General features: G+C 55.9%; 1 protein-coding gene and 1 long non-coding RNA gene across 2 annotated transcripts in view; one reads left to right on the forward strand and one right to left on the reverse strand.

Moving 5' to 3' along the window:
- Positions 1 to 124: 124 nt before the first annotated feature.
- Positions 125 to 7,061, reverse strand: part of LOC132540335 (uncharacterized) — a 17,962-nt gene continuing 11,025 nt past the window's right edge. Inside the window, exons 2-3 of the long non-coding RNA XR_009551488.1 lie at positions 2,613 to 2,821; positions 125 to 483 (exon numbers count right to left, since the gene is read on the reverse strand). This is a non-coding gene — a long non-coding RNA (uncharacterized LOC132540335). The remainder of the gene's footprint in view (positions 484 to 2,612; positions 2,822 to 7,061) is intronic.
- Positions 2,051 to 7,061, forward strand: part of HRH2 (histamine receptor H2) — a 36,102-nt gene continuing 31,091 nt past the window's right edge. Inside the window, exon 1 of the mRNA XM_060197198.1 lies at positions 2,051 to 2,127. The gene's annotated coding sequence lies outside the window, so the exon portion shown is untranslated. The remainder of the gene's footprint in view (positions 2,128 to 7,061) is intronic.

The following is a 7,061-nucleotide window of genomic DNA, read 5'->3' on the forward strand; positions in this document are numbered from 1 at the left end:
CACCCCCACACCCCCTGCCTGGCCTCTGACACTGCTTAGCTCCTGCGATCAGAAGCGTGTTCAGGGTGGTGTGTTCAGGCTATAGATGTAGTGTCCTTGTGTCTAGCCCCCGACTGCTGTGGTGGTGGGGTTGTCCCTCTGGCTCTGAAGCTCTAAAGTAGCTCCTAACTAAAGCAACTCCTGGCCCGTCTGTCACCAAGCACTTTGTCCTGGCTGTGTGGCATCTCCAGGACTTCACCCCTACACTCTTCTCTCTGTGGTGAAGACAGTCTGCTCTTCTGGTCCTCACCCTCTTCATTACAGCACCCTTTTGGTCACCCACAGTTCTCGCCCTGTACTGGCAGCAGCTCCAGATGCTGGGGAGATGCAGGGGGACATCAGGCCGGGGCCCTACTCCCTGGATGGCTCTGCTCTGGGCCAGCAAAGCCACTGGTAAGCCTACAGACAGATGGGCAGGGTTCTAGAGCCTGGTGAGTGTTGACACTGCAGGAGAGAGAGACCACAGAGTTGGTGAGGGCTTCCAGTGAGATGAGCTGGGCGTGTGGCCTCCTCTGAGGGTCAAGCCACCATGGGGTGGGGACATCATATCCAGCAGAGGGGACAGCCAGTGTACATGGACACAGTGTGGTCCTGCCAGGCCCCCCTAACCAGCAGGGGGAAATGAGGGGTGAGGTCAGGAGTGTGGGCCATGCCGATGGTAGCAAGGTGCTTGGCTTCTCCTGGGACCCCCCAGGCCGGCAGGAGCAGCCCATCTGCCCACCTGCCCACCATCCTCGGCTGGGCTGGCCAATTCAGGCCTGGTTATGGTGCCCCTCTCAACCTCAGGTTGCATGCTTAGCACAGCGCCCTGGGCTGCCCCATCAGGGCTTCTGGCTTCTCATCTGGAAGATGGGTGCTCTTTGCAGGCCCTCTTCCCAAGACCCTGCCCCCCAACTTCCCTCTCTCCATTCCTGTCTCCTACCAGTATGAATGTACATATTCCAAACTCCACTCTCTAAAGAGTATTTCTTCTTTTTTATTTTTATTTATTTATTATTTTAATGAGAAAGAAGAGATAGAGGGAGAGAAAGATAGAGAAAGAAACCAGAGCCCTGCTCAGCTCTGGCTGGTGGTGGTGCTCGGGATTGAACCTGGGGTCTCTGAGCCTCAGGCAGAACAGTTTTTTGCAGAACCATGATGCTGTCTCCCCAGCCTCTCCTGCAACCAACCCTAAGTCCCCTGTGTCTCCAGACCTCAGGACCCAGACCCCAGGCCCCAGACCCAGACCCAGACCCTAGGCCCCAGGCCCCAGATCCCAGATCACAGACCCCAGACCCCAGGACCCAGGCCCCAGACCTCAGACCCCAGACCCCAGACCCCAGGGCCCAGGGCCCAGGCCCCAGGCCCCAGACCCCAGGGCCAAGGGCCCAGACCCTAGGACCCAGGACCCAGGCACGAGGCCCCAGGACCCAGGACCCAGGCCCCAGGACTCAGGACCCAGGACCCAGACCTCAGGCCCCAGGCCCCAGGTCCCTACCTGATCCCAGGACCCCAGACCGTGCATCAGAAACCCCTCCCCTCCTCTCACCTGTTCTCCCCACCTCCGCCAGCCTGATCCCAGGCAGCCAGAGAGGGCTGTCAGCTGACCCCCGCAGGCCCACCCCCAGGGTCAGCTGTCCAGCAGGGGTCAGCGGCCAGCTCCGGGCCACCGCTGGGTGTCCCCTTCCACGGGGCCAATTACCGCACAGCTGGACTCCAGGTCCCAGGGCAGGCGGGGGCGGGGTGGAGTGGATGAAAGGAGGGCGGGAGAGAGGAAGAAGGGAAGAAGGGGCTCGGGATGGGAAGCCAGAGAGTAGGCGCAGGGCAGAGGCGGGGAGAAAAAGTGGGGGTGCGGGGAGGGCGGTCGGTACTGGGGGGTGGAGGGTGCGGAGAGTGGCAGGTGAGCCCGCAGCGTGGCTGGAGGCGGGAGAAAGCAGTCGCGGTCTGGGGGCTCGGCGGGGCGGGGCTCGGCGGGGCGGGGCGGGGCGAGCTGGGGGCGGAGACGAGGAAGTGGGTGCACCGCCCCCCCCCCATCCCTGCCGGGAGGAGCAGGCGCCCGCAGGACCCAGGCGAGCCGAGCCCGGCGCTCCCGGCAGGGGGCAGCTCCAGGTAAGGGGGCGCCTCGGGCTGGGGTCCCCCCGGGAGGACTCTGGCAGCCCCCCCCCGGTCCGCAGCTGCTCCGGTGACCTCGCGATCTGGGGTGGGGGGACTCCCCGCGACCCCGAGCCTCAGTTTCCCCCTTTGGAGCCTGCACAGGGTGAGGTGCCCGACTCTGGGTAGGAGGCCGCTGCGGAAAAGGGGTGCAGCCCTGGGGCGCGTGGTGAGGGGGTTCGCACCGAGTGCCCCGGCCCCTGAGGTCCCCGCTTTGTCCCCGCGCCTGGGCGGTGGCATGCGCTGGGGGCGACGTATCTGACTGAGGGACTTCGCTGGGGGGGACGGGGTAGGGGCTCTCAGCTCCTCGGGAAGTCTGGGGGCGTCTGCGCCGCGGGAATGAGGAGGGAGCCGGGGTCTCCTGGTCCGCGGGGACCTGGTCACCCAGCCAGGTGGCCTGGGGCTGGGGATCCCGGCACTGCCACCCAAGTCCAGCGACTGACCTTGAGCATGTGAGCCTCCTCCTGCCCTCATCCCAGGGTGTCTGGAGTCAGGGCGGGAGGCCACCTCTGGGCTGGGTCTCGGTGGCCCTGGCAGCAGCTGTGACATCCTCTGAGTGGGCACTGTGTCCACTGGCCGGTTCCCTCCCAGGGGCTCATCTTTGTGTCCGTCTGTCTGCACCTGGGTCTCTTGTGTCCTTTGCTGAGGAGCCCTGCAGGGCACAAAGCAGGACCCAGATAATTGGGGGAGACAGACAGGGATGCGGGGGTGCCGGGAATCCCCTCTCCCCCAAGCCACACACATCCTGCCCTATGATTCTGGAAAACATGGACACTAGAGTGAGTGGCATCCTCGATGCCATAAGGACTCTGGACTGCCTCCTGTGCCTCAGTTTCCTTCTTTGTGAGAGGAAGTCTGGGAGCTCCGGCAGGGCATTGTGGGGAGAGGGTTCAGTAGAGTGATGTTGTCATTGCCAAGCCAAGGTGACAAGCAGGACAGAGTGAGCAGGTGGACCTTGGCACCTCCACAGGGACATCACAGCTGCCCCCTCAGGATGCTGCCACCAAGCCCCAGCTCACAGACTGGGCAAGTGTCCAGGCTGGGAATGGCCCAGGGTCCTAGGGGCTCCAGAGTGCTGACCACAGAGCTCCTTAACCCCCCCCCCGGGGGGTGGGACATGGCTGCCACAGGTGCTCAGCACAGATCACTGGTGCCCTGGCCCAGCTGTACTCCTCTGACCCACTGGAGAAAGAGTTTGAAGTGGTGGAAGGCTGGTACTGGAACTGGTGGACCATGTGGCTTCTCTGGGGTCTGGAAGGAGGGAAGATCACGCCCCCCAGCCCCACCCCTCCACCTTCTTCACCTCCTGGCGGGCCTGCCCAGGCCTCCATTAACCTTGGCCACTGGTCCCAGCACTCTGTGTTCTGAGCTGACCCTCCCAGCCCATGAGGCCAAGGGGCCAGCCAGACCAGCTGGGGTCCATCCTCACCAGACCTCAGAGCAGAAGAAAGGGGATTAAGTCTGGATCCCAAGGATTTAGCTCAGCCTAGAGAAGTAAATCTGATCTGATGGGAAAATAAATAAATAAATAAATAGACCACACACCCCTGGGTTGGGAAAAGGGGGCTTCCTGGCTGGGGAGCTCACTTTGCCAAGGGGGGGGGGTGGTTAAAAGAGAAGAGGGACATCCAGACGGAAGTGGTGGAAATGAGTGTGTTGGCAGGCTCGTTCTGATGCAAAGACCTCCCTTCCGTCCCCACATAGCTAGCGCTTCCAAGGGTCCAACAATAGGGGATCAATTAAGTCAATTTTGGGAGCAGCCATATGGCTGCTAAAAATGGATCTTCTTCATGAATGGGGGGCCGTGCTTATGCATGAAATTGGGGTGCAGTCACAGATCCTGGCAAATGCTTAGACAAAAAGTCTGAAAGGAATCAGGCTGCAGGACACTGAGACCACCTGCCTTGGGGTGGAGCTGGGGAGGGGGGGGGCTCTTCCTACCCGTGGAACTTTCCAGAATTCATCCAGTGGGCGGCTACTCTAACAGGGAACAGACACAAAGCTGTCAGATTTCTAGTGACAACCACCCCCCTCCCCAGGACAGGGTTGACACAAGGCTGAGGGGCCTGCAAGTGACTTGAGTGGCAACTGGCCTTTGCTGTGCTGTGGCCCTGTGCTTACAGTGACCCCCTGAAGTCAGTTTGGACAGCAGCCCCATACTGCAGAGAAGAAATCACAAGGGAGGGGGCTACAAGGTAATGCACCTGGTTAAGTGCTCACATTCCAGTGCTCAAGGACCTGGATGCAAGCCCCTTGAAATGGGGCAAGCTTCATGAGTGGTGAAGCAGGGCTGCAGGTGTCTCTCTGTCTCTCTCCCTTTCTATCTCCCCTCTCCTCTCAACGTCTTTCTGTCTCTATCCAGTAATAAATCAAAATGTAAAAGGAAGGAAGGAAAGAAGGAATCACAAGGCAGGTGTCCTTGTTGCCATCATCCAGGACTCAAAGGCAGGAGGACTGAATGCAGAGCCACCCTCAGCCAGAGCCCAGGAGGAGTCTCCGCAGAACTGATGATCTCTTGTCATTGCCACCCCGGTCATTCTCTGCATTTTGCAAGAGGAAGCAATGTCTCTGCAGAGACCTCTTGAGCGGCAGGCTTGGGGCAGCCCACTGGGCACCCAAAGGGTCCTGTCTCTCCTGGGAGCTGGAGGGAGGCACTTGGGGCTTTGGTGGACAGCTTGCCTAGGAAGTGAATGGTGCGCCTTCAAAGGGTGGAGGGTGAAACTCCCCCAGGAAGATTACTGAAAGTGTTCTAGAAGGTTAAGCCGGAATCCAGCAGGTAAGCAAGAGAGGTTAAAATGCTGGTTTCCTACAGAAGTCAGAACTCCCACTTTCTGCACCCCAAAAAGAATTTTGGCCCATATTCCCAGAGGGGGAGAAATGTTAGGATAAGATGATCAGAGGGCTCTGAACTCCAATTCCATCAGGACCCAGAGAGAGAAGAGGAAAAAAAAAAAAAAAGAAGAATATTTGGAAGTATCAATAGGTGTAGGTGTGACATAGTGAGGAAGAGAAAGCACAGCCTTAGAAAAAATGGGCAAATGTATAAAAATACAGATGGTTATAGTCAGGCGGTAGCACAGTGGGTTAAGCGCAGGTGGCACAAAGCGCAAGGACCGGTGTAAGGATCCCGGTTCGAGCCCCCGGCTCCCCACCTGCAGGGGAGTCACTTCACAAGCAGTGAAGCAGGTCTGCAGGTGTCTTTCTCTCCCCTTCTCTGTCTTCCCCTCCTCTCTCCATGTCTCTCTGTCCTGCCCAACAATAACGACAACAATAATAACTACAACAATAAAACAACAAGGGCAACAAAAGGGAATAAATAAATATTAAAAAAGAAAGAGTAGTCAGCCCCTGTCTGTGACCTTGGGAGAACTACTGCTGTTTCCAGTGATGGGGTACAGGACTCTGGTGGTGGGAATGGTGTGGAATTATATCCCCGCCATTTCATAATTTTGTAAATCAATATTAAGTCACTAATTTAAAAAAAATGCTTTATTCCAAGCCAGGAGATATTTCTATAGGTAGGTCACTGAAGTTACATACCAAGACCCCAGGTTCAACCCCCAGCAACACCATATGCCAGAACTGAACAGAATTCTGTTCTCTCTCTCTCTCTCTCTGTCTCTCCCCATCTCATAAAAATAATAAGTAAATTATAGGGAAATGCACAGGTGGAGAGAACCTTAGCCAGCTGCCAGGGCACTGTGACTAGACATGTCCCAGAATGGAGAGAAAATAACCAAATTCAGTCATTATGCAGCTGATCAGAAGAGGTCAGCTGGGAACACACACATGTGACATCCCCTTAGCTGGAAGAGTGTCAAGTGTGTGCCACCATCCCAAGCTTCAAGGAGTGTTATTAAGGTACGAATAACAGGTGGTTATACATCACACAGACAAAAATCAGAGTACATTTCTAAGAGAAAACATCAGGGTAAGGGTGCTTGAAACTGTCATTATCCAGATGTCATAATGTCAGGTACATTCTTTTGATGCCAGAAGATACTGAGTGGATTCCAGTTCTCCCATGCATGATCTCCAGACCCTCGGGGCACCAGCCAGACATCTGGCTTATGGGTGACCACTGTGGCCATCCAACCCTCTACTGCCTGTGGGCAGGAGTCTCCACATCTAGACTTCGCCTTCGAGTAGGATTTCTATTATAACGGGACAGAGCCTGAAATACAGGCCTTGTGGTATATTAGTCAAAAGAATGTACCTTGTGGACAAATGACAAGCCAAACCTATTTTGCAAGCCTAGATGCAAAGATAGCAATCAGTACGAGTTCTGGTAGCAAGCATCAGAAAGTCTGGGGTCAGAAACTTCTTCAATAGTTAAGTAAATCTTTAGAAGATTAAATAAAAACCAGTTATTCTATTCTGGGGACAGTTCACTCTGCCTGCCCTCCAGCAACTACTAGAATGGCCTTTAAGAAGAAAAATATAATGGCTCAGGGAGTGGTGGTGTGGACGGAGCACTAGTTTCTTGGGTATGGGGTCCTGGGTTCAAGCCCCAGCGTCTCATGTGTCAGAATGATTCTCTCTCTCTCTCTCTCTCTCCTCCCCCTTCTCTTCCTCCTCCTCCTCTCTCTCTCTCTCTCTCTCTCTCTCTCCCTTCCTCCTTCTCCTCCTCCTCTCTCTCTCCCCTCCTCTCTTTCTCTCTCATAAATTAACTAAATAATTTTTTTAGGATTCATACCTGGAGTCAGGTGGTGGTGTATCTGGTTGAACCTCATGAGAACCTACATATAAGTATTGGTAGCAGCTTTTTTTTTTCCTCCAGGCTTATCACTGGGCTCATTGTCTGTACTGTGACTCCACTGCTCCTGGTAGCCATTTTTCCCTTTTTATTGGATAGGACAGAGAGAGATTGAGCAAGGTGTACAAGGATGCAA

This window comes from Erinaceus europaeus, chromosome 9 (assembly GCF_950295315.1).
Source record: "Erinaceus europaeus chromosome 9, mEriEur2.1, whole genome shotgun sequence".
In the NCBI taxonomy this organism is placed as follows: Eukaryota; Metazoa; Chordata; class Mammalia; order Eulipotyphla; family Erinaceidae; genus Erinaceus; species Erinaceus europaeus.